The sequence below is a fragment of the Sceloporus undulatus genome, chromosome 2 (genome assembly GCF_019175285.1).
Source record: "Sceloporus undulatus isolate JIND9_A2432 ecotype Alabama chromosome 2, SceUnd_v1.1, whole genome shotgun sequence".
Taxonomy (NCBI): domain Eukaryota; kingdom Metazoa; phylum Chordata; class Lepidosauria; order Squamata; family Phrynosomatidae; genus Sceloporus; species Sceloporus undulatus.
Genome location: NC_056523.1, coordinates 197,372,822 through 197,398,305, shown reverse-complemented (window position 1 = coordinate 197,398,305; position 25,484 = coordinate 197,372,822). Strand labels below are relative to the sequence as shown.

General features: G+C 41.8%; 1 protein-coding gene across 2 annotated transcripts in view; it reads right to left on the bottom strand.

The window, feature by feature from the left end:
• The window catches only part of ACP5 (acid phosphatase 5, tartrate resistant), a 33,874-nt gene extending 9,291 nt beyond the window's left edge, over positions 1–24,583 (bottom strand). Inside the window, exons 1-3 of one of the 2 annotated variants that reach the window (XM_042455847.1) lie at positions 24,317–24,583; positions 3,669–3,839; positions 2,277–2,380 (exon numbers count right to left, since the gene is read on the bottom strand). The gene's annotated coding sequence lies outside the window, so the exon portion shown is untranslated. Of the gene's footprint in view, positions 1–2,276; positions 2,381–3,668; positions 3,840–4,036; positions 4,069–24,316 lie in introns of those variants that run through there. The other variant, XM_042455848.1, reaches the window with a different exon arrangement.
• Positions 24,584–25,484: the final 901 nt, after the last annotated feature.

Genomic DNA, 25,484 nt, shown 5'->3' with positions numbered 1-25,484 from the left:
GGAGCCTCAGAGAAGATACTGAGCAAAGGTGCCAGCCACATGTCAGCAGAGGTGGACAGGACTGTGTTTCATGCCTGTGATGATAAGTCAATAAACTCAAAAGAACAATCAGTAGAACACTGCAGTTGCGTATAATTTGCACAGCATGACATTTGTATTCTCTAAGAGCCCACATGTCTAGGGATTTCAAAGCAGGAGGTGGTGATGATCGAGTTAAAGTCTAATTCCTGGAACTACACAGTGGAGGCTGAGCTATGCAAGAGCATTCTTGCTTTTATGCTCAAGAGCTCTTAAGTTTATTACTTCTTAGACTGGCCAACTGATTCATTATATTTAGTCATCTCCAGCCACCATGGCACAGTGGCTTGAGTGTTGGAGTAGGACTCTGGAGACCAAGGTTCGAATCCTAGCTCAGGCATGGAAACCCACTGGGTGAATTTGGGCAAGACACACTCTCTCAGCCTCAGGGGAAGGCAATGGTAAACCTCCTCTGAACAAATCTTGCCAAGAAAACCCCATGATAAGGTCACCTTGAGGTTACCATAGGTCAGAAAGGACTTGGAAAACACACATCAACCACAAACACAACAATCATAGGAGCAGGTTAGTAAGCTAGGCCAGCAAGCAAAAGGCTGGCAAAGAGAAAGTGGCCAAGAGAAGGCAGTGGAGGTGCTTCTTGCCAGCTATTTTATTTATTTCATTTCATGTCATTTCTATGCGGCCTTTCTCCTAGAAAGGGACCCAAGGTGACTCACAAAGAAAACCCATTTGAAAGCTTTACAATCCAAAATGTAGAAAACAGATTAAACTCCACTAGCTAAAAAATAAAAATAAAAGTAGAAAATTACATGCAAAAGGAACTTGTCTGGAAATCCCTCCCTAGAGAGCCCAGCATGGCCCCATCCTTACTCTCCTTTGGGTCAGGTAAAAATATCCTTATGTTGCCAGGCTTTCTCAAACTGACAAAGGCTGGACTTTAAATGCTGTGCAAAGATTTGTACTGTACTGTATATTAAAATTTGTATAAATCACCCAGTGGGTTTCCTTGGCTGAGAACCCTGGTCTCCAGAGGCCTAGTCCATCACCCAAAGCACTGCAGCACATGGAGTGTCTGCTGTACCAATAATAATAATAATAATAATAATAATAATAATAATAATAATAATAATAATAATAATAATAATTATTATTATTCTGAAGATGTGTCACACTGATTTTTTGTACAGTATATATATTTATATACAATAGATTTTGTATATTGTATATAAAAAGTTGGCATGGTAAAATTTAAAATGTGAATGCGTCATGCTTGTAATTTTTAAAAACTGGTTTAATTGGGTTTTTTTGGACTCTGTATTTACATTTTTAAAAAAATTATTACATTTTGAATGGGGAAGAATATATAACCATGACAAAAAGATGTGGAAAATGTAAAGAAAAAACAACAACTATGGATAGAAACAACACTCAGTCAAACAAAACTAAATGACCAAAGACAAGTAAACCAAGAAGCAAAATAAAATTATATCATGTGCAAACATAAAACTAAAGAGCTTGCAGCTCATATTTACATTTAACGTATTTACATTTTACATTTAAAATGTTTACACACATTTGCATTACATACTCATAATACATTACATACATACATGTTAATGCATTTCCTTTTTTAAATTTTATTTTTTTAAAATATAATTTTCATTGATTTTTCATACTTTCTTCCCTCCCTTTAACTTTTAAAATTATACATCACTTTTAGAAACAGCTTTGGTTCACATTCTTCTTCCATAATTTATGTCATTACAGCATTTATTTCATTACAGCATGTCTTTAATTATAGTTATCTCTCTTAAGAGTAAATACTCTTTTAACTGTCTTACTCATATACATCCAAGCACTTTGGCATTTATTTATTTTTTTAACTTGTACAGTTTAAAACTTAGGTTAGTCGCCTGGTGTCCCTACATCAGGAGAAAGGCGACATATAAAAGAAATAAAATAATAATAATAGTCTCAAAGATGCTACAAGATCTCTCAACAGACTAACACAGCTATATCTTTGGATTCTACCATGCATATTGGACTGTTTTACTTCATTCTCACATGCAAAACATGCATCTGAGGAAGTAGGCTCAAGTCTACGAAAGCTCATGCTAACAACTTCTTTCTCTCGGTTACTCTCAAAGGTGCTGCAAGATCTCTCTATATACTGATTCTACAGACTATATCTTTGAATGATGATGATGATGATGATGATCACCACCACCAAAACTTACAGTCTCTTGGAGCTTGCTCTCTTGGTGCAGCCTTGATGCTCTTTTCAGGTGGTCCTGGATGCAAATTCAGCACTGCCTGCCTCTCCAGTATGCAACTGAAGCACCTTTGCAGAAATGAGGAACATTTTATCAGGCACCCAAAAAGGGGAAACAAAGGCACAGGGGCGGGGAGATGGATCCAAAAGCAGAAAAGTTGAGTGTAACAGAGACAAAAAGGCTCTGATGATGACCCACAGTTACTTCTTTTCCTCCCTTCCTCCTCTCCAGCCTTGTGACAACATTTCCTCCTCCTCCTCCTCCTTTTAACAGCCAGAGAGAGGTTCAAGTCATTCTTTAACCTGCCTCCACTGATAAGGGACTGATAAGAGAAGTGCACCAACACCCTTCCTCAGCTCCCCCCCCCCCCCTTTCCTGGCCACCTGAGGACTCCTTATCTGGGGAACAGAAGGCAACATTTTTAATTTTGCAACAGTTTCATTTTGCCAATTTGGCAAGTTTGTACTTGGTTTTGTTTTTGTTTTGGTGAGTTTTTGATTGCAAGTTTTTAGACTGGGTCCCAAGTTTGGGAGAAAAGCAGGACATACATTAATATAATCGATCAATCAATCACTCAATCAGTCAACATTTGGACCCAATGACCCAATGTCCTCCTAACTGCCAAGGCACTGCCAAATGGAGGGCCTTCAAGGAAAAGGGAGGACATGACCTGATCAAAGCTAAAAGAATTCCTAGAAATGTGAAATGTAAAACCGTGCTCCTCAGTCATGCTCAGGATGGAGGATGTTTTGAAATTCCTGGTGAAATGGAGGAGATGTCCTGGAAAAGGAGGACATCCGGTCATTCTGGTTTCCTAACTGCCAAGGAGGACAAGGCCCCACCAAATATAGGACATTCAAGGGAAATGGAAAAAAAACCCTACACTCATATCAATTCATGCTTCTTCGTCATGCTCCAAATGGAGGACATTTTGGAATTCTTCCTGGACAGAAAGTTGGAATGGAGGACATGTCCTGGAAAAACAGGACCTCTGGTCACCTTGACCCAGGGTGACTAGAGGTCCTAACTGCCAAGGAGGACAAGGCACCGCCAAATGTAGGACAACCAAGGAAGATGGAGTGCTACAAACACTGTATCAATTCATGCTTCTTACCCCTGCTCCAAATGGAGGACATTTTGAAGTTCCTCCTGGACAAAATGTTAAAATGGAGACATGGTCTGGAAAAGGAGGACATCTGGTCACCCTGTTTGGACCAGATCCTCACTGGGGTGGAGAAGCAGGTTATGGGTCAAAACGATGCCATGTGAGGTGGGATTTCTCAAATAGAAAAAGAAAGTGGGTTTCTCCCCCCCATTTCATACAGAGTTGACCCCCAAACCAAAAAGAGTCCTCACCCTCTGATGTTCAGAAGCGACGGTTGTGTTCCACTTTATGGCAGGTGACCTTCAGCAAGTCACACTCTCTCAGCCTCAGAAGATGGCCTTAGCAAACCCCCTCTGAACAAACCTCGCCAAGAAAAGCCCCATGATAGGGTTGCCAGAACTCGGAGTCGACTTGAAGGCACACTGCAACAACAAATGTGTGTAAATAATCTGGATCAAAAATATTTTCCCCTCTCCAAAATAATAATAATAATTATAATAAATTGAAAAAGTACTTTGAAAAATGCTTTCTTGTTTTCTTTCAACTTTAAAACTAAAAGGTTAAATATAGAGACATGAGGGAAGACAAATAATAACAGGTAGATAGGCTCAGAGCTCACCCTTTAAAACAACTTGATAGTCTGAGCCCATCCTGAAATCCACCTCTGGTTCAAAGACATACCTAGGCTACTTGGCTTGTCTACAAAAATCAGCAAAACAACCTGTGTGAGTTAAAGCCTGGTTGTTGAAACTGGGAGATGCCAATCTCACTTTCAGTATCAGAGAGAAAGCAAGTATGCAAAGGGATCTTGTAGGACCTTTGAAAGTTTCAAAGATGCTGCAAGATCCCTTTACATGCTGATTTTCCGGACTAACACAGTTTTCTTATTTTTATTCTTCTTATTATTATTTTCTTACATGCCTTGCCCCATGGATTGAGGTGGGGAACAACAACAATTAACAGATGCCCCACATTAATTTAAAAGGACAAGATATACACATATTAAAACAATCCACCTTTAAAATTCATCATTTAAAATTCACAGTTTTTAAAACATCATCTGGATAACCCTGCTGGAAGAGATTTGTCTTCAATGCTCTTTTAAATTCAGGCGGTGTACAATCGACCTTCCTTATCCATGGATTCTTTATCCACAGATTCCAGCATCCACGGTTTCAAAATATTTTTTAAAAATTCAGTTATAAAACGCAAACCTTGATTTTGCCGCTTGATATAAGGTGCACCTTTTTACTATGCCATTGTATTTTGTGGGACTTGAGCATCTATGGAAGCCCAATGGATATTAAGGCCCCACTGTATTCAGCTGTCAAGTCTCTCCGTCTTTGAATTCTACGAGAGAGAAAGCAAATTAATCAGCTAGTATTAGCTATTAGGTATGAGAGCTAAATGAAACCTCCATGTTCAGAGGGAGTATATCTGATGACCAGGTGCTGGGGGCAAGCAATAGGGTACCACTATCCCTCTCAGGCTCTGGTTATAAGTTTCCAGAGATAGCTGTCCAGCGGCTATTGGACCGAGATGCTGGATTGTTCCAGCAAGATGAGTGTTACATTATTAATGGTCACTGAAACATGGGATAAACGTTTCTTCTTCTCATGTTCCTTGAGCATAATTCTTCAGATGGGCCAATGAGTATGCAGTTTCCGCCATCAAAACATCCTTGTTATGTATGAGGATAAAAAAGCTGCATACCTGGAAGAAAAAGGACAAAGGAGAGTTAGAATTAACTTATCCGCTCCTCCCCACATTTCAGTGATTTCTACCAGGGGGTCTTTCACATGACACAATTATAGCACTACGGTTATATATTAGTTGCCATGACTGCTTCCTATGGAGTCCTGGGAATTAAAATGGAACACTACAGCTGCGTAGTGTGCAAGGCCCCTGATCCAAAACAGCTAGCAAAAGCCAATGTGCACAAAAGATACATTGATAGCAAGGTATGTGCAGCTCCTGAAAGGGGCAAGGGCTTCTCTCCTTTAAGAAGAGAGCTCAGAAACGTTACTCTTGTAGAGTATGTTCCGAGAGGCAGCTTATTTTATAATTTATAATATATTTGATTTCCAGTGTGCCCTTGGTATCTGCTGGGGTTCATTCGATACCAAAATCTTTGGATGCTCCAGTCCCATTATATACAACAGGTAATAAAATGTTGTTTTGTGCACTTTGGAGTCATATCCGACTTATGGTGACCCTAAGGTAACCTTTTCATGTGGTTTTCTTGGCAAGATTGGTTCAGAAGAGGTTTGCCGTTTCCTTCCCCTGAGGCTGAGAGCATGTGACTCACCAAAAATCACCCAGTGGGATTCATGTCTGAGCTGGGAATTGAACCCTGGTCCCCAGAGTCATAGTCCAACATTCAATCCACTACACCACTCTAGCTCTCATAAAATGGTGTCCTTTATATAAAATGGCAAAACCAAGATTTGCTTTTTGGAACTGGATATAGATGGCCAACTGTATATACATATACATATAGCTACACATATATATGATGGCCAGTGTGGCATAGTGGTTTGAATATTGTAATATGACATGTGACTCTGGAGACCAGTATTAACTAAGGAAACCTACTGGATGGCCTTGGGCAAGTCATACTCTCTCAGCCTCAAAGGAAGGCAATGGCAACCCCTCCGCCAAAGAAACGCGCCAAGAAGCCCCTATGATAGTTTTGCCTTAGGTCACCATAAGCTGGAAATGACTTGGAGGCACACAACTGCAACCACACACACAGGCACATGCATGTATGCATGTAGGGATCCAGAAACATATATTAAAGCCACTTTTCTGAGCTCTGAGTGTTATGATTTTAAGGATTTTTTTTCTTTTTAGATTCACCAGTATTTATACTGGTGGTGAGCAAGCTATTGTTATGTGCCTTCAAGTTGACTCTGACTTATGGCAACCCTATCCTAAAGTTTTCCTGGCACGATTTATTAAGAGGAGGTTTGCATTACCTTTCTCTGAGGCTGAAAGAGTGTGCCTTGCCCAAGGCCACCTAGTTGGTATCCATAGTTGAGCGGGTATGTGAATTCTGGTCTCACAACACTGAAAGTACTAATCCACATTGGCTCATAAATAAAACAATATTGCTATGGTACTCACATGTGTAAATTATTTATTGAGTTGTAGTCATTCTCTGTTTTTCTTTTAAATCACTTTAATGCAGTTTAATATATAGGTTTATGGCTATTTACATGAGGAGTAAGAAAAGCCTGACCTCCAAATATGGTTATGGGATTGGAGCCATTTTGCCTGCCCCAAGACCCACAGTAGGCACAACACCCCCCTCCCACAATTAAAGGGGGTGTCAGTTTCAATGTCAGGATTCAAATTTATAGCGGCATTGGTCAGGAGAATCAGTATACAAAAGGATCTTTTAGTACCTTTGAGCTGTCCTACAAGATCCTTTTGCATAAAAGATTGCATAGTGACGGATCTTTCACTCACAAATTGCTTGAATGAGAAAATGGGCACCCAGTAACAGTGTCTTAAAACTGAACAATCCCATTAAGCAAAGCACTATTTAATTTCAAGTCAATCACCAAACCAGTATGGCATAGTGGTCTGAGCATTGGACTACAACTCTGAAGACCAGGGTTTGAATTCCAGCTCAACAATGGAAACACACTGGGTGACCTTGGCCAAGTCACACTCTCTCAGCCTTAGGGGAAGGCAATGGGAAATCTCTTCTGAACAAATCTTGCCAAGAAAACCCCATGATAGGTTTGCCTTAGGTTGCCATTAGTCAGAAATGACTTCAAGCCACACACCGTGTGGGGGACTGGGATAACAAGACCTGGTAGTTTCTCACACTCTCATCTACCAGCTCTTGTGAAAAGAGAACTATTATGCCTTTCCTACATGGAAAAAAATTCTAAGGGAAACATCTACCAGTTCAGAATGGCTCAGGCGCATGCCACTGAGTTATATGTGAATTTTAAAATGTGAGGAGGCTCTGTAAGAAGAGCCATGAAAAAGATAAAGTTCCTCAAAGCAGTTTTTTTTTAATTTCAGGGATGTATCCAAATCACACAACTCTAGCCGTCTGATACCATTTTAACTGCCAGGGCTCCAGCCCCTTGAATCCTGGGATTTATAGTTTCCTGAGACACTAAGAATAGTGTCACTCTGCTTGAAAGCTTCAGTGCTGCAATTCAAAGGAAGTGGATTAGTGTTCTCCAGCATAGAAGTCCACATACCACATCAAACTACAAATCCCACAATCTCATAGGATCAAACCATGACAGTTAAAGTGGAATCACAGAACAACAATTGTTTAGTCTGGATGCACCTGGACACAAAGTGGTTCGGACACAAAGTGCACCACTAATGCACGACTAACCAGTCTGAAGTAGCAGGAAAGATAGTATCATAAAGCTCCAGAGCATTAAAGTTGTGCAAGAGATTTTGTTTAATTTCATTTAGCCATCCTAATTGTTTCTCAGATGAGTCTCCAAATCTGCTACAGTTTTGCATTAGCAAACATTTCAGAGGAGCCCTGCACAGCACCAGGCATGACAAAGATGGACAAGCTAAAGGGCAGGCTTTTGAAAAGTTACTTTTTTGGACTGCAGTTCCCAGAATCCCACAGCTAGCAGCCATGTGGGCTGGGAGCAGTGTTTCAGGGATCTAGCTTGTAAAAAGGAACATTTCCAAATGGTGCTAAAGGACAAGAGTCAAAATATCTTTCACAGTTTGGATTCGGGAGATACACAATTGGGATATTACTTTGGAAGATGCATCCTTGGGAATCTCTGCTTGGGAATTTTGCATCCTTGGGAATCTCTGCTGTCATTCGTTTTGAAAATAAATCTTCAGCCTTGTGAAAGTTCCAGCTTTTGAGAGCGTCTGCTTTCCCATAGTAGCATATCCAAAGAGTCTGCAAAAGGGTCTGCATTTACAACCACATTTCAAGGTTTTTCCAGAAGACCTTGTTGGATGGACAAACACAATAACTGACAGATCAACATTAACCCACTGAATACAAGGCAAATCCATGGGGTAACCAGGCCAAACTTGAATAATCTGAGATTCAGCAGGCAGAGTGTAAACTGGAAACAGTTAAAGAGTTTTCTTTATCTTGGATCAAACATTGTTCAGGATACAGACTGCAGTCAAGAAATCAGAAGAAGACTAGGAATGAGAAGGCAGCCATGAAGGAACTAGAAAATATCCTAAAGAGTAAAGATATAAAACTGAGCACTTAAGTCAGAATCATAGAAATCACCGCATTCCCCATCACCGTGTATAGATATGAAAGCTGGACAATGAAAAAAGTGGATAAAAAGAAAATCAACTAATTTGAGATGTGGTGTTGGAGAAGAGTGGTGAGGATCCCATGGGCAGCCAAAAAGACAACCAAATGGGTCCTAGAACAGATCAAGCCTGAACACTCCCTGGAAGCCAAGAAGATCAAACTGAGGCTGTCACACTTTGGCCACATCATGAGAAGACACAACCTATTTGAAAAGAGAATAATGCTGGGAAAGGAAGAAGGCAGAAGAAAAACCAGATGGCTAGATTCAATGAGGGAGGTCAGGGGTCTGAATTAACAGTGCCTAAGCAGAAGAGTGGAGTACAGGGGATCTTGGAGGTGTCTCATCTAGGTAGACTTGAAGCAAGCTGATAAACAAATAAATAGCCATAGAAATGCAAAATGGGTGGTTATGGTGATGAGGTGACAAGTTCGGTTTTAACAATGGCTGAGGGACAAATGCAATAGGAAAGATGTTGCCTAAGGCCATGATGGGTGGATGACCATATGAGGGAATGGAGGGAATTTTAGAATGTGCTATGTCTCTGAACATTACCTGTCAACTATCTGTAAGTACACACACACCAGCACCCTCATTAAAATCAACATGACAACAATCCTAGAATAATAGAGCTAGAAGAAACCACAAGGGCCATCCAGTTCAACTCCCTGCCATGCAGGAAGACACAATCACAAACCCCTATATCCAGCCTCTGTTTAACAACCCCCAAAGAAGGAGATGCCAACACATTCCAAGGGAGTGTGTTCCACTATCAAACAGCTCTTACCATCAGGAAATGTCATGCCCTTGGTGTAGACTTGTTCAATCTGGGTAGAGACTGTTTTGAAGAACAGGTGCTATAACGGTTCAATAGACATCACCTGACCACACATACTGCTTAAGCATGCTCTACTGTCACACTGGATATTGCGTTTGTTATGAACTGTATAAGTTTCTAAGCTTCCTTCCTTGTTGCTGATTTTTGTGTTATCTTTTTAATTTTTATTTTGTTAATCACATTGGGTATTTAATAGAAAAAGTAATGTTATGGTTTGAGCGTTGGACTATGATTCTGGAGACCAGGGTTCAAATCCCCACTGAGCCATAAAACCCACTGGGTAATCTTGGGAAAGTCACTCTCTCTCAGCCTCATAGGATGGCGATGGCAAAACCTCTCTGAAGAAACATGCCAAGAAAACCCCATGATAGGTTTGCCTTAGGGTCTCCATAAGTCAGAAACCACTTGAAGGCACACAGCAGCAGCAGCGTAACAATGCTCATAGATAAATAGCTAAATAAATAACTAAATAACTCTAAACAGTCTTGCAAATGTTCCTGCCATTTAAACTTCTTGCACAAGCTGGAATTCCATAGGAGAAAAAGGAAGTACTCATCCCTTCTTGTCTTTTCGTCTTCAAAAAGAGAATGAACAGCTGCTTTTTGAGAATGCTCTTGCTCAGTGATTCTCAAACACTGGTCCTCCATGTGTTTTAGACTTCAACTCCCAGAAGCCCCAGCTAGTTTGGTCAATAGTCAGGAATTCTGGGAGCTGAAGTCCAAAACATCTGGAGTACTGAAAAGTCCAGCTGGAGATCCTTCTCTGAGTGGAGCTAGGGCTTGCTTAAGGGGTCCCTTTGATGGCCTATGAGGCTCCTTACAAATGTGTGTGTGTGTGTGTGGTTGCACGTGTGGGTGCTTTTAAGTTGCCTGTCAACTTATGGGATGCTATTGTTCTTCTTTATTTAATTCTTTCTCACCTGGAATCAATGGTAGTTCCAAATCCAACTAGACCAGACTGGAGTAAATCCCATTGATTCAATGGACCTATTCTGGTTTGGACAAGCCATTGGAGTTAGGCTAAGAGCACAAATCATGTAGCTACCAGAAGCCCGAGCAAGCTTAGCCAATGGTGAGAATGCTGGGAGTTGAAGTCCAGTGGAGGGGCCACATGATTCTCTAATTTGGGCCATAGATAAGATTCCTCTGCATTTGTTTGATGCAAACAGCAATAACACATTGCTCTGTTATTTTGCATTCCAGTAGATGACTCATTGCTCCTGCTCTGAAGCTGTGCTCCACCACATTTTCCCTCCTCTTGATTCCTGCTTATGTTAGTGGAGATAGAAAAAAAGTTTCCAGAAAGAGTGAAGGGTGTTCATCCTTGGAAACCTCAGCTTTCATTCCTCTGGTTTATCTCTAGGGCCACTTTATCTCTCAAGCCTCCCCTTTCTTCAATGCCAAGCTCCCCAATCCCCATAGACAGCTCCTGTCATGCAGCTCTTCCATCTTATATTTTTCAGTGGATATTTGTGAAGGAGGAGATAAAAGGTAGAATTGTTGGTGACTGCCTACCTTCATAGTAGTAACAGTAGTAATACAGTGGGCCCTTGCTATACTCTTTGGTTCCAAGACCCTCTGTGCATATCAAAATTCATGGATGCTCAAACCCCATTAAATATAATGGTATAGTAAAATAGTGTCCCTTATATAAAATGGCAAAATCCAGGTTTGCTTTTTGGAAGTTACATATTTTAAAAAATATTTTCAAGTCATGGACGTATATGAATCCATGGATAAGGAATCTGTGGATATGGAGGGCTGACTGTATGTGCCTTCAGGTCACCTGTTGAGTTATGATGATCCCATAGATTTAATAGGAAAAGAATACCCAGAGGTGGTTTGCCATTGCCTTCCCCTGAAATACAGCTAATCTGGAATTCATTTGCAGTCTCCCTTACAAGTTCTAACCAGGAGGCTTCTGAATTAGATGGGATCTGGTACCTTCAACTTGCTGCCAAACTAGCTATTGACTCATTCTGTGCAGCTCTTCTTCTTTTTCTACTTCTAGTCAATAACATAAACCTTTCTCTAACCTTGGATCCTGCATAGGAAGAAAGTTGGGGGGGGGGGATATACAGTCAGGCCTCCATTCTTGGATTCTGCATTCATGGAGTCAGCCATCTATGGCTTGAAAACATTTTTAAAAAAGCAAAGATGGATTAATGGACACCATTTTACTACTACATTGTGTATAATGGGACTTGAGCATCTGTAGATTTTGCTATCCAGGTAGATTGGAGGCATTGGGGGGTTCCTGGTATCAAACCCCAGTGGATTCCAAGGGCCCACTGTAAATCAAATAAATCATTAAAAAAACTATGTGACGTTTTACTACACATACCCTTTCGTTGCCTTCAGTTTTCTCAAGTCCCATTCTCTTTCAGGTCTTCTTTCCTACAGTATCTATATCTCAGTTCCATAATATCCTATGCAGCAGTAAATTCTAGAAAGTGTGTTTGTAATTTTAAGAAAAAGACGCTGTCCCTGGATCAGGAAGTGTCAGCTAGAAGAGAAACACCGCCTTATATGGGGAACCCACAAACCACAACAAGCTGCCAGCAACTAGTATTCAGGTCACTGTCACATAACATGTAGATTGTCTACTGTCTGGAATACAAGCACCTTCACTGCAGTTCCTTAGACCTGAAGAATTTATGCTGCATATACATCAAATTTTGGTAAATAGCCAAAGAAATGAGAGCAAAGATAGTGAGGGCCAAACTGATAGCCGCTGTCCGGTAAAAGCCAGAGCCATGGCACCTTCATTTCTATAGACAGGAGAAGCATGACTGACCAAAGGGGTAGGGGTCAGAGTGATCAGATGTCTTAACCTCAATAATAATAATAATAATAATAATAATAATATTTATTTGTATACCGCCCTCTGGCAAACCAATCTGGGCGGTTAACAACAGTAAAATATAAAATATGACAATTAAAAACACTTTATCCCTCCCCCCCTTAAGACAGTATTAAACAGTATAACATATTAAAAACACAATATCAAGCATAAAAACAGCAGTTAAAACTAAAAACCCTGATATCCCTCTGTTGATCCTCAACCATCACTAAGATGGGGCAACGGGAGGAATGAGGGAATCAGGGAACCTGGGAATCAGGGAACCTGGGCCGGGATGGTTAATCTGGAAAGGCCTGCCGGAAGAGATCCGTCTTGACCGCTTTTTTAAAGCTGTCTAATGATGTTATCTGACGGATCTCATCTGGCAGGTCGTTCCAGAGTTTGGGGGCGACAGCAGAGAACGCCCTCTGGGAGGTCGCCGCAAGCCTAGATTTTAGAGGCTGCAGTAAGTTCCTCCCAGAGGACCGGAGAGCGCGGGGAGGATTGTACGGGAGGAGGCGGTCCCTAAGATAGCTTGGACCCAAGCCATTTAGGGCTTTAAAGGTGATAACCAACACCTTGTACTGGGCCCGGAAGCTGATAGGCATCAAAGGATGGCAAGGCACTGCCCAATGTAAGACATTTTAAAAAATGGAGAACATTACAAAATAAAAGATCAAAACACTCATATAAATGCAAATGCATGTTTCTTGGTCATGCTTAAAATGGAGGACATTCTGGAATTCCTCCTGGACAGAAGGTCAAAATGTAGAATGTGGCCTGGAAAAAGAGGATGTCTGGTCACCTTGGTAGAGACACAGGGACAAAGGAGGGCCTTTAGTTGGATGGATAGCACACTTGCTTTGCATGCATAAGAGCTCATGTTAAACCTTTGGCATCTCTAGGCATGGAGTATAATTCTGCCTGAGACCCCACAGAGCCATTGCTCTCTACCACTGTTGAGAGGACTGGGCTTGTCAACTTGGTTGACAAGACTGGCAGCACTGGATCTGTGGGGTTTCATGCAGGGTTATTCCTTAGCCCTGCCTAGAGATACCAGATGTTAAATATGAGATTTTGTGCATGCAAAGCAAATGTGCCTACCTCCTGAAAGGCTAGCCTAGCAAAAGGGGGTTGCTGCTGGCTAGGACTTGCTCCTTGATTTTTTTCCTTCCCTGCTTTCAGCCTTTTCTCACTCAGCTTGCTTCCTTTGTGCATAGCACACCTGTACATTCTCTCCCTGGATATAGAGTCAGAGTGAGGTCTCAATTCCAGCTGATTTGCTCTCCCACTTATCTCACAAACTGTCCACATGCCTTCTGTGGAACAATAAGAACACCCCCATCCATGCATTTACAAAAAGAGGAATATACGTACCACTAATATAGTAGGACTTGATATGTATTTAAATATGTAATAATAACAGCAGAAACAATAGCACTATGTTTAAGAATATTTTTGTTCCCTGATAAGTTGTAGATATATATTATGGATATAATTTATGGTATGCATATGGAATGGATATATAAATATACAGGAATATTTTGGTATGCATTAAAAAAAACATAATTGATAAGATGGAACATGAGAAGAGAATAGATGAGATGATAAGGACAGCTTAACAAATTAAAATAAGATGAAGTCAAACTAGAGGGAATGAAAAAGAAGAAGAATGAAGTAACATATATAGGACAATGGAGATTGGAAGTACAGGAAAAAAAGAAGAGCAAAAGAGCAAATCAAATCAAAAGATGTTATCTTTTAAAAATGTTTATTTGTACAGTTAACAAAGTGTAATTTGTTACTAATAAGAACTGATTAATAAAGATATTTTTAAAAATCTAGCTTTTAAAAAAATAGATAGAAATCATATGGGAGCAGATTTAAACCTTCTCCGCACATACTTTCCAGTCCTAGCCTGGGCTGAGGCCACGTGTGCCTGCTTTAGAGTGTGTGGAGATTGATCTGTAGGTGTACACGTTGTCTTTAATATACCATGTAGTTTGACCTCTCCATTCCCCCAGTGTTGTGCCTCTTTGTGGACAACTGCAGCATATCACAAGAGCTAGCAGATGACAGATGCTTCATTGCTTTCCTATCACCCCACCACAACACCCTCTTAACACACCACAATAAAGATAACACAGATACAATGATTAGATGAAGACCTCCAATAATATCCTAATTTGTCTCACCAATGAGGCTGTTCCTTATCAGTTAATCACCCAGACCATTTGTGCTGATAAGTTGTCTCATCAACCCACAAATTGCACATGGATTTTAACCTCCTTTTCGCATTCTCTTTAGGAACATATTGCTTTCCTTTTCCCCACCCAAGCACCCACCTACTTTCCTTTAGGAATGAAGTTTGCCACTAGAATTGCCATTTTTCCCAATCACGACAATGCTCAGTCTGCACTGTATAGATAAAAGTGCTACTGACTTTTACCAAGGATGAGCTTAAACAGCAAATGTAACACAGCCGGGCCCGTTTTCACAGCCTGCTCTTTTGCACAACTTGTCCATTTAAAAAAGAAGAAGAAGGAAAAGGATAAGATGGCTCTTTCGTTCCTATCTTTAGCAGATTGTTTTTGGCTTTGTAGGGTGGGATTCTATGAAACGTACATGCTACAGAGCAAGTGTGCAGAATCTCTGGCCCTTCTAATTCTGGTGGACTATAACCAGGGGTGTATTTCTGGAGCAGTGTTGCCAATTCACGGGAAATGTCCCAGAAACTGGGAAATTTTAAACCTTTCTGGGAAATTTCTGGGTTTGCCAAATTTCCGAGAATTTTCAGGGAATTTAACCTTCCTGCCCAAACACACCTTCCTGCCCAAAAAAGGCCCGAAAATACCTTCCTGCCCCCCAAAATGCCCAACATACCTCCCATCCTGGATGTCCCACCCCCTTTAGCCTTCCTGTTGTGCCTTGTGGCCCCGCTGAGCCAGAGGTCCCGCCCCCTCCCATGAATTTTGGATGCATTCCAGTAGGCCAATCAGGGGATTTCCTTCGAGGGTGATTGGCAACACTTCTCTGAAGGGGCACAAAATGAGGGCACTGGACTCCCAAACACAAATTCTCACCCCCATAATATTTTTCTTCCACCTCCAAATTTCTAGCACTGCGGATAGTGAGACACTGAAAAGCATTCCTACTTAGAATTCCTGTGTTTGTTCAGTTTGCATTCCCTTGGTCACTTTGCCAGGGCCTTTTCTTTGGGTGCCCAAACTCTATTTCGAAACGCTCAGTGAAGTTTGAAGTTACTGTAATGATATATACCCTGATGTTGCTCCCTCGCCCCACAGCTACATTCCTGACTATAACTTGAATCTCTCCTGGGCATTTTGTGGTTTTCTGTGCACTGATTTCTAGGCTTCCTTATTTCTTTGGCTACAATCAATCATGTTAAGTCTTTTCCATAACCTCTCTGATGAAGTTGTTGTTGTTATGTGCCTTCAGGCTGATTGCAACCTATGGCAACCTTATTGTAGAGTTTTCTTGGCAAGATACATTCAGAGAAGTTTTGCCATTGCAAGTTTGTTGGGGGCAATTGGCTTACAGATTGTAAACCACTTAGAGAGTGCTAAGTGGTATAGAAATGTAAATGCTATTGCTATTCTACTGGGACTGCGAGAGTGTTACTTAACCCAAAGTCATCCAAAGGGTTTTTATGGCTAAGCATGGATTCCAACTTTGGTTTCCCAGAGTCCTAGTCCAATGTTCAAAACATCTCTTTCCGTCTCTCTCTGATGAAGAGATAGTTGGATGTAACATTGGCCCTCCACATTTGCGGCTGTGACTTTTTCGGATTTGATTATTTGCATTTTTTAATATGTTCGCCTCTAGGAATCTCTAGGTCCTCCAGCACAACTCTGGCAGAAGTTGACCATAGAGTTCTGCTGGAAGACCTAGGACTTTATCCAATGCTTTTTTCAACATTACAAGTATAGGAAGAGAACGCTCGTGTGCGCGCGTGGGACCGCCCCAAAATGGATTTTATCCACACCAAAGCATCCTCCAAAAGGCCCCGTTCCATCACCAGTGCCAAGCCGTCCCCATTCAGTGCTGACGGGCACCATGTTGGAACGGGGCCTTTTGGAGGATGCTTTGGCGTGTGGTAAAATCCATTTGGGGTGGTTGTGGCGGACACGAGCGTCCTCTTCCTGTACCCATAATGTTGAAAAAGCGGGTGCGATAAAGTTCCTAGACGTTCCAAGAGAAAACACTTTTCTAGGTATTCTCTCAAGTAAAACGTTTTTTTTTTAATTTGAGTTTTTTCCACATTCACGAGGGTCCTTCACTCCTAAGCCAGTGAATGTGGAGGAACCAATGTATCATGAGGGTTGCACTACTGTAAACTACTGCTATGCAGTCTTTGTCATTTGCCACCATGTGAACTCCAGGTTTAAGACTCTGGTCAATCAATGACCAAAGCTAAATCCTCCTGCAAAATCATAATGTGAAAACCAATAGCAGCAGTGTATGAAGTAATACGTATTACTGATTCTCCATATTTCATAGGAATTGTATAAGAAAGAATGGGAATCAGTTTTCCTAAAGTTGTTGGACTGCAACTCCTAGCAGCCACAGCCATAGAGCTCATGGTGAGGATGGCGGCCCTGCAATCCAACTCTTTCTGGAGGACTGCATAGTTCACACTTTGGGAGAAAGGTGGGTCATACAAAAGAAATGAATAAACATAAACAACAAACAAACAAAAAGTTCCACTCCTCATCTAATCTGAGTCTAACATGGAAGGTTTTTATGGAAAGACCCCTTTGCTTTATCCTTCACAAATTTTCTTTTATCTGAAACCTTCTTCGGATAGGCACTGCAATGGATCCCATGTTCTCAAGCACATTCCCTGCATGAGGCTAATTTCTACATCATGGCTATGGTTATCAGCAGTCCCTTATTACAGGGATGCCCTTTATTTATGGAGCCTTTATGTCCTGTTTATGTTCCTTTATGCTCCAAACACAACAACACAATAATAATTAATATATAATAATAATAATAATATAATATAATATATAATAATTAAATCTTATTTATATCCCTCCCTTCCAGAAAGATTAGGGCGGCTTAATATGCAAAATGTGCAACAATTACAGTTAAAACATAAAACATCCACTACACAATCTTAAAACAATAACAAGCTCCGTTACCCTCCTCATGGGCACGGAAGAGGAGGGATGGCCACAGTATTTAATCGGGGATGCCTGCTTGAATATGAATGTTTTGGGTTTCCTTCCTAATTGGGCCAGGTGGTGGATGAGCGGAGCTCAGTGGCAGTGTTGTTTCCAAGGGCTGGGCAGCTGTGAGAAGGCCTTCTATGGGTAGAAGCTTAACCTAGCCCCAGTCACCTTCAGCATTGCTGCCCAGATGTCTGAGGTTGCGAGGCTGATTGTACGGGAGAGGCGTGTCCTTTAGAATCCTGGACCCAGCCTTTGGCTTTATAGGTAATAACCACGCTTCTTTATTTAGCTCGAGCGATATGGGCAGCCATGGAGATCTTTAAGCACAGGTGTTATGTGGCTGGTCCTGGACGCACCAGTGCAGCCGGGTTCCATATTTTGCACCATTTCACTTCCGAGTTTGGTAAGGGTTGCCCTGTAGAGTAATTGCAGAAGTCCATCTGAAGTTACCAGAGCATGTACACATTTGTTTTTCTAGTCCTCCGGTCCAGGTATGGGCGCATCTGTGCATCACCGAAGCTGGTAACAGGTGCTCTTGACCGTCGCATTCCCTGAGCAGTCAGGTTGGGCGCGATTCAAGAATCACCCCCAGACTGCTCAGGAGTCCTTCATGGGAGCGTTGACCCGTTCATTACATTTGAACCACCGCCTTCCTGGACCGGGGGAACCTATCACTAGTACCTCCTTTTCTCTTGATTCAGTTTGAGTCGGTTTTTCTATCCAGCCATTACTGACTTCCGACGGCACGAGAGGGAGACGCCATCCCCAGTCACTGCATCAGTCGGAGACTAAAAATGATTTGGGTGTCATCCTCGTATGATAACCCCGCCCCATGTCTCCGATGATTTCTCCAGCGGTTTCATTTGTAATGTTAAATAGCATGGGAGATCAGATAATGGCTCCTTGAGGGACCCATTTTTAAGGGCCCGCTCGTGAGCACAGTTCTCCCAGCTGCAACATCTGGGACTCCCAGAGAGTGGAACGGACACTGGAGCGCAGTTGCCCCAATTCCCACCTCAGCCAGGCGCCCAGAAGGATACCATTGGTCTATGGTATCGAAGCCTCTTTGTCCTTTTATGTTTTGTCCTTTATGGTCCACAAAATCTGTACGTCCTACTCAGAAATGAACATACTGTAGGTTCCCTGTCATTATGAAGGCACATGGCCAGAACTCTGTTCTTCCATAGCTTAAACTGTGTATGAACAAAGGCAGAGGCTAGGGAAAGGGTCTTTGGAATACAATTCCCCGAATCCCCAGGCAGTGTGCCTAATGGCTATAATTTTCTGGGTGGATTCTTGGACTGTGATGAAAACCTTTTCTGAGCTGTGAACTAGGTGCAAGACGAGTCAAAAATATATACCCAAAGAACATGCTGCTGCTTGATCTATCACATTATGTATACAAATAGTGTTATTTGACAGGATTGTATAGCTAATTCTCCTTTTTATCTGTTTTAAGCTACTACTTGGAATTTAACGGGAACTCAAGCAATTTGCACATGTATATTTGGATTAGGGATGTTTTTATGTCAATTTCAAGCTTTTATTGGGGCTGTACCCAGTTTGTATCAGAAGCAAAGTGGGACCCAAATCACACCAAGGGTGCATTTGCACTGTAGAAATAATGCCTTTGACACCACTTTACTGCCATCTTCAGAATCCATGGATTTGTAGTTTTGTGAGCACCAGCACCTTTGGCACAGAAGGCAAAAGCCTTGTAAAATGATAAACCCAGGATTCCATAGAATGGAGCGAAAGCATTTTAAGTGTTGTCCAAACTTCATTATTTGGCAGAGTAGATGCACCCCAAGCCAACCATCTTGCATAATGACTTTTACAAAATGCTGGGGATGAGGAGGAAGGGTGGACAATGCTATAATGGCTGTGCTCCTGTGCCTTTGCAACAGCTTGGCCTACAAAAGTTACATGTGAGCTTTTCTGTCATCTTGATTCATGCCAGAAAGACAAACAAATAAAAAAACTATTTTTTTGGAAACAGGCTCAAATATTAAAGGGCAGAGTAGCAGCCCTCATATTCTGTCTATTTGTATGCCAGGTGGTCCCTCAGTTCTTCCCTTCTTTCTTTTTTGCTTCCTTTTAGACATGGCCTGTTACAGACTGCCAAATAAAGCTGCTTCGGGTCTCTTTGGAGGTATGCTGTTTAAATGATGTACATCCTAAGAATCCGGAAGCTGCACCAAAGCTTCACTCCAGGCTTAGGAATGGAGTGTGGCTTGGCGCGGACTCCGGATCTTAGGACCCATGCCTCATTTAAATAGCATACCTCCAAAGAGACCCGAAGCAGCTTTATTTGGCAGTCTGTAACAGGCCATAATTCTTCCCTTTTCACAGCTATGCCCAGTTCTCTCTCTCTCCTGCCTTTGCATGACTTGCCATTTCCATCCTAAGAAGATCATGTGGATCTGAGACCATGACTTGGCAATAATGATTCATGGAACAAAAACCTTTCCACCAGGCGAATGTGCTAAGGCATGATATGTGACTGGCACAGGTTACACTTTTATCCCTAATTCAGAATAAATACGGCTTTCAACTGCCACATACATTGCCTTTAACTTAGCCGGAATCACTACATTGCAACTACATACTAGCTACACTATTTGTTTGCACATTCAGAATGGAAACTTGTGCTTTTCAATATTCTTGAAAAGGGATGGGAATGTATCATCCTTCCTTCAAATGTTGCAGGACTGCCAACATCTATCAGCCAAGCATAACCAGCACAGACAATGGTGTAAGAATTACGGGGGTCGAGAGGATTGTGTGATCTTTAATAGGAATTAAAATAATGGGCCCATGGTTGATGACAAGTTCAGTACAGAGTAGTTAAAGGAACAAAAGCAGGAAATGGGTTTTACATACAAGCCATGATGAACATGCAAAGTATGAACATTAGGGGAGTTCGCACTGGCCAGGCCTCATCTGCAGTAGTGTTCAGTTCTGGATGCCTCATTGTAAGAACAATATGGAAAAGGTGGAGCAGGCTCAAGGAAGGGCAATGAGGATGATAAAAGATATGAAGAGTAAAATATATGAGGAGAGGTTGAAGGAGGTGGATATGTTCAGCCTGGTGAAAAGAAAACATGATTGCACTCTTTAAATATTTCATAACATGGGGCAGGCCTGTTCTTTGCTGCCCCAGAGGGTAGGACCAAGCCTAATGGTTTAAGTAACAGGAGAATCGATTTTGAATGAACCTTAGCAGGAACTTCTTGGCTGTAAGACTAGTTGGGCAATGAAACCAATGGCCCAGAGAAGTAGTGGGGTCTCCTTCTCTGGAGATCTTCAAAAGCTGGAGATCCTGCAGTGAACAGGGAGTTGGACTGAAAAGGCCATGAGACTCCTTCCAACTCTATGATTCTATGACTCAGTGATATGGGTACAGGACAAGTAACATGTTCCAACAAAGCAGGCATAAGAACCTCACTTAGCAGATGAGATGACAACTAACATTTTAATATGCAAAGGGATCTTGCACCACTATTAAGACTTAGAAGATTAGCACACTCAGTTTTTAAACTGCAATTTCATTGGAAGGGAAGCAGCTTTGGTGATGCTAATTGCATGATGCCACCTCCCACCCATAGCTGTCTGACCCTCAGATGTCCCTTTTCATTTATGGGGGAAACCTGTGAATGAACTGGCAATCCTGAAATGTATTGGATGAAAAAAGCCATTTGTGGGGCAATTGCGTGATTGCCAGTCATGTAGTGTCATTGTCCCCTCCCTCCCCCCTCTTCCTTTTTTTCCCCCCCCCCCCCCCAGTTTTTCATGTAATTTAGGAGCTCTGCAGCTCTGCGACTGCAGCCTCAATTTAAGTTTGTAAAAACTTTGAAAGACTGTGGCTGTTAAGAACTGGAATTGCATGAAGAAAGTTGAGGGAAAAAAAACCTAAAGACATGCTGAGTAGGGTGAAAGGAAGGGTGATGAGGTTAAGGGAGAGGGCAGGAATGGAGGCAGCAGCCCTGGGTGTGGGAATGAGAAGAGGTGCGGTGATGGAGGCATAGAGAGTGGTATATTCCCATTTTAATAGAGCGATTACAGTGTGGAAGGGGCTGGTGTAATAATCTCCAAACTGAAAGAGAGAAGTTGTTTGCATACGCTTTTGCAGACTTGAGCCTACTTCCCCCAATGTGTGGGTTTTAGTATGTGTAGCATTCCCAGAAACCATTGTCTTTTTTCAAACCACTGCCAGTGGACTACAGTTTGTGTCATATTGAGGATGAGGCAAGCTTGTTTTCTGCTGCTCCAGAGAATAGGACCAGGAAAAGAGATTCCACCACTCTACGAGGGAGTGTGTTTTACTGTAGCTCCCAACAATTTTCACAACAAAGCTGTGTTTGTTTGGGATCTTGGGAGCTGCAGTCCAACCACATCAGGAGGGATGCATGATTTCTGATGTAGAAGTATCAATGGTTTTTAAATGCTTGTTGTCTTATAACCTTTCCCTGATTTTAATTTTGATATTCTGAGGCCTAGCTACTTACTAGGGTTGCGTGGGGGCAGAGCCTCCGCATGCCCCCAACCCTAGCACATGCCGGACTGGAGCGCTGCTTTGGCGCATCTTCTGGCCTGTTAGGATGCATGCATCATTTAAACAGCATACTCCAAAGTGACCTGAAGCAGCTTTATTTTGGCCTGTCTGTATGGGTATGAAACATCGGAGTTTCAGCTTCTTTGAAGCATGGGTTCACACCTGGAGTGGAATGACTGCCCCACTGTCATGGGAGAATCTACCTGCTGCTAATAGCAACACTGAACAGTGATATAGAAGAAGGAATGCAGGTAAATGTGCATGTTCTTCCTGTTTCACAACTATTGAAGGAACAGGAGCTCTTGTCCATCTTCTTTTAGTATTTGGTTTTGTTGTTGCTGTGTGCCTTCAAGTCATTTCTGCCTTATAATGACCATAATGCAACCCTATCATGGGGTTTTCTTGGCAAGATTTGTTCAGAGAGGGTTTGCCTTTGCCTTCTTCTGAGGCTGAGAGAATGTGACATTCCCAAGGTCACCCAGTGGATTTCCATGGCAAAGCACCCTGGTCTCCAGGTCCTAGGCTACATCTACACTGCAGATGTAATGCAATCTGACACCACTTTAACATAGCCATGACTCAGTGTTATGGAATTCTTGGATTCATTGTTTTGTTAGATAATAAGGCTTCTTGGTCAAAGATATTTGGGATCACAACAAACTACAAATCCCATGATTCCATAGGATTGACCCTTGGCAGTTAAAATGGTATCAAACTGCATTATTTCTACAGTGCAAATGCAGCCCTAGCCCAACACCCAAATCACTATACTATGCTGGCTTTTGGGTTTACCCTGGTTTTAATGGCAATGGGAGTTTTTTTTTATAGCAACTTTCCCATGGAGTGGCAAATCCTCAGAGAAAAGCAACTGGTATCAGGTCCAGTCGGGATTTGCCCACCCCTGGGCCATGCCCTATAAGTCCAAGCATCTGTCACAGAACAGTAACAGAAGGAGAGAAAAAGGAAAAGTGTCTTTCAAAGCCAAGGAAAAGGATCTCTGTTCAGAGCTGACACCTACCCAAACAGCAAATGGATATTAACTGGCCTGGGAAAAGTAAATACCTTGTACAACTTGTGTATAATACAATACAGAAAAATATTCCATCAACATCACCTTTCTCCTGGATCTGCTCCTGTACTCTTAATAGAAACCTGACACACCTACAACATAATGTAAATGTTTTACCACCATTTTATCTTTGTGGGTCAGAAGCAGAGCGGGAACCAGGCCAGGCCAGGAATCCCCAATCACTCTCCTGTGGCTATTCCCTTTCTGTTCGCCTCATGTCCACATGCAATATATTAATGTACAATTTTAATTCACAAAGAGAGATATAAAACCATTAAGTGACTTTATTATGTGTTTGAGTTGTTGCTGTGGTGTGCTTTCAAGTCATTTCTTACTAAGATGACCCTATCACACAATTTTCTTGGCAAAAATTGTTCAAAGGGGATTTGCTTTTGCCTTCCTCTGAGGCTGAGAGAGTGTAACTTGCCCAAGGTCATCCAGTGGTCTTTCATGGCCAAATGGGGTTTCAAATCCTGGTCTCCAAAGTCCTAGTCAAATGGTCAGAACACTACACTACACTGACTCTCAATTAATGTTTCTATTATTATTATTATTATTATTATTATTATTAGAGAGCTAACATGGTGTAGTGGTTTGAGTGGTAGACTACAACTCTGGTGACCAGGCTTCAGTTCTCAGCTCAGCCATGAAATCCACTGGGTGATTTTGGGCAAGTCACACACTGTCAGCCTCAGAGGATGGAAATGGCAAACCCCTTCTAAAGACACTTGCCAAGAAAACCTCATGATGAGTTTGCCTTAGGGTCTCCATAAGCTGGAAACCACTTAAAGCAACAACAACAACAGCAAAACAGTGCTCATGGAGATATAGCCGACTAAATAACTAAATAACTTGGAATTTAATTAGAAATCTAAACGGTTTTGCAAATGTTCCTGCCATTTAAACTGCTAGCAAAAGTTGGAATTCCATGGGAGACAAAGAAAGTAACCAGCCTTTCTTGTCTTTTCGTCTTCAAATAGAAGATGGACAGCTGCTTATTGGGGATGGTCTAGCTTTCCATGAAAACCCCATGATAGGCTCACTTTAAGGTCGCCATAAGTCAGAAATTATTTGAACGGATGTATCATCATCATCATCATCATCAAAGCTTTTTCCTACCTTTGATGCTCCTTCTACAGGTTCTCTCTTCCTGACTGAACTCTCAGGATGATTATGGAGCTGATGACATTTGAATGCTAACAAGCTGGTTGAGCCAGATAGAGCAGAGGCTGGTGGCCCCAATGTCAGGGGATATTTTATTCTGGCCTGCAAAGGAACTATCTCAGATGCTGAAACTATCTGGTTGGGGTCCAGCACATAAGATATTGCCTTTAATCCAGAGCAGATTTATTACCCTGCTGCCATGGAAGCCACCTGCCATTAGTAGACGGCACAAGAGAGGGAAAGACAACTGCTGTTAATAAAAAAAAGCTTGCTCTGCAGGAGGCTACATAACATTGTGCAACAGGACACAACGTGACCAGAACAAACATGGGAAGGCAGGAGCAAAACCTTGACACAAATCTGGACAACTTTGCCCCCACACATCTACTTATCTATATTACAGGATCTCATGTCATCATCCACAACTCTAGAGGCATTTCCACCTGTTCATCCTTCCATGTGAGATATGCCATCCTTTTTCAACAATGGCCATCAGCATTATACACTATGCCAGGTGATAAATGGGCACAAACTGGATATCAGAAACAGCTGCACCTAACAGGGAATTGCCAAGTACTTCAGTCTTCCTGGAATTCTGTCTCAAACCTCAAAACAGCAGTCCTGGAAGAAAAATAAACAAAATATTCAAACGGAGACTGGAAAGAGAAACAGATCAGTTAGGATATATCCACAAACTCCAGCTCGCTGGCAGTGGTTTGAACATTGACAAGGGCTTCTTACCACACTGCACACATTAAAGCTCTGCTTGTCATCCCTGCTACATAGTATCTTTTATTTCAACACTTTACTGGTCTCATTTTCATATCAATGGACTAGATCAAGAACTTCCTCCACTATTCATACCTTTGTCCTTTTAATTATTCTTCAGGACTATTCTTTGGTGTAGTGGTTTGAGTGTTGGACTATGATTCTGGAAGACCAGTGTTCAAACCCTGGCTCATCCATAGAAAATCACGTGGTACCCTTGGGCACATCACACTCTCTCAGCTTCAGAGGATAGCAAAGGTAAACCTCCATCTGAAGAAACCTGTCAAGAAAACCCAATGATAGATTCAATTTATGGTTGCTGTAAGTCGGAAAGCAAACAACAACAACAACAACA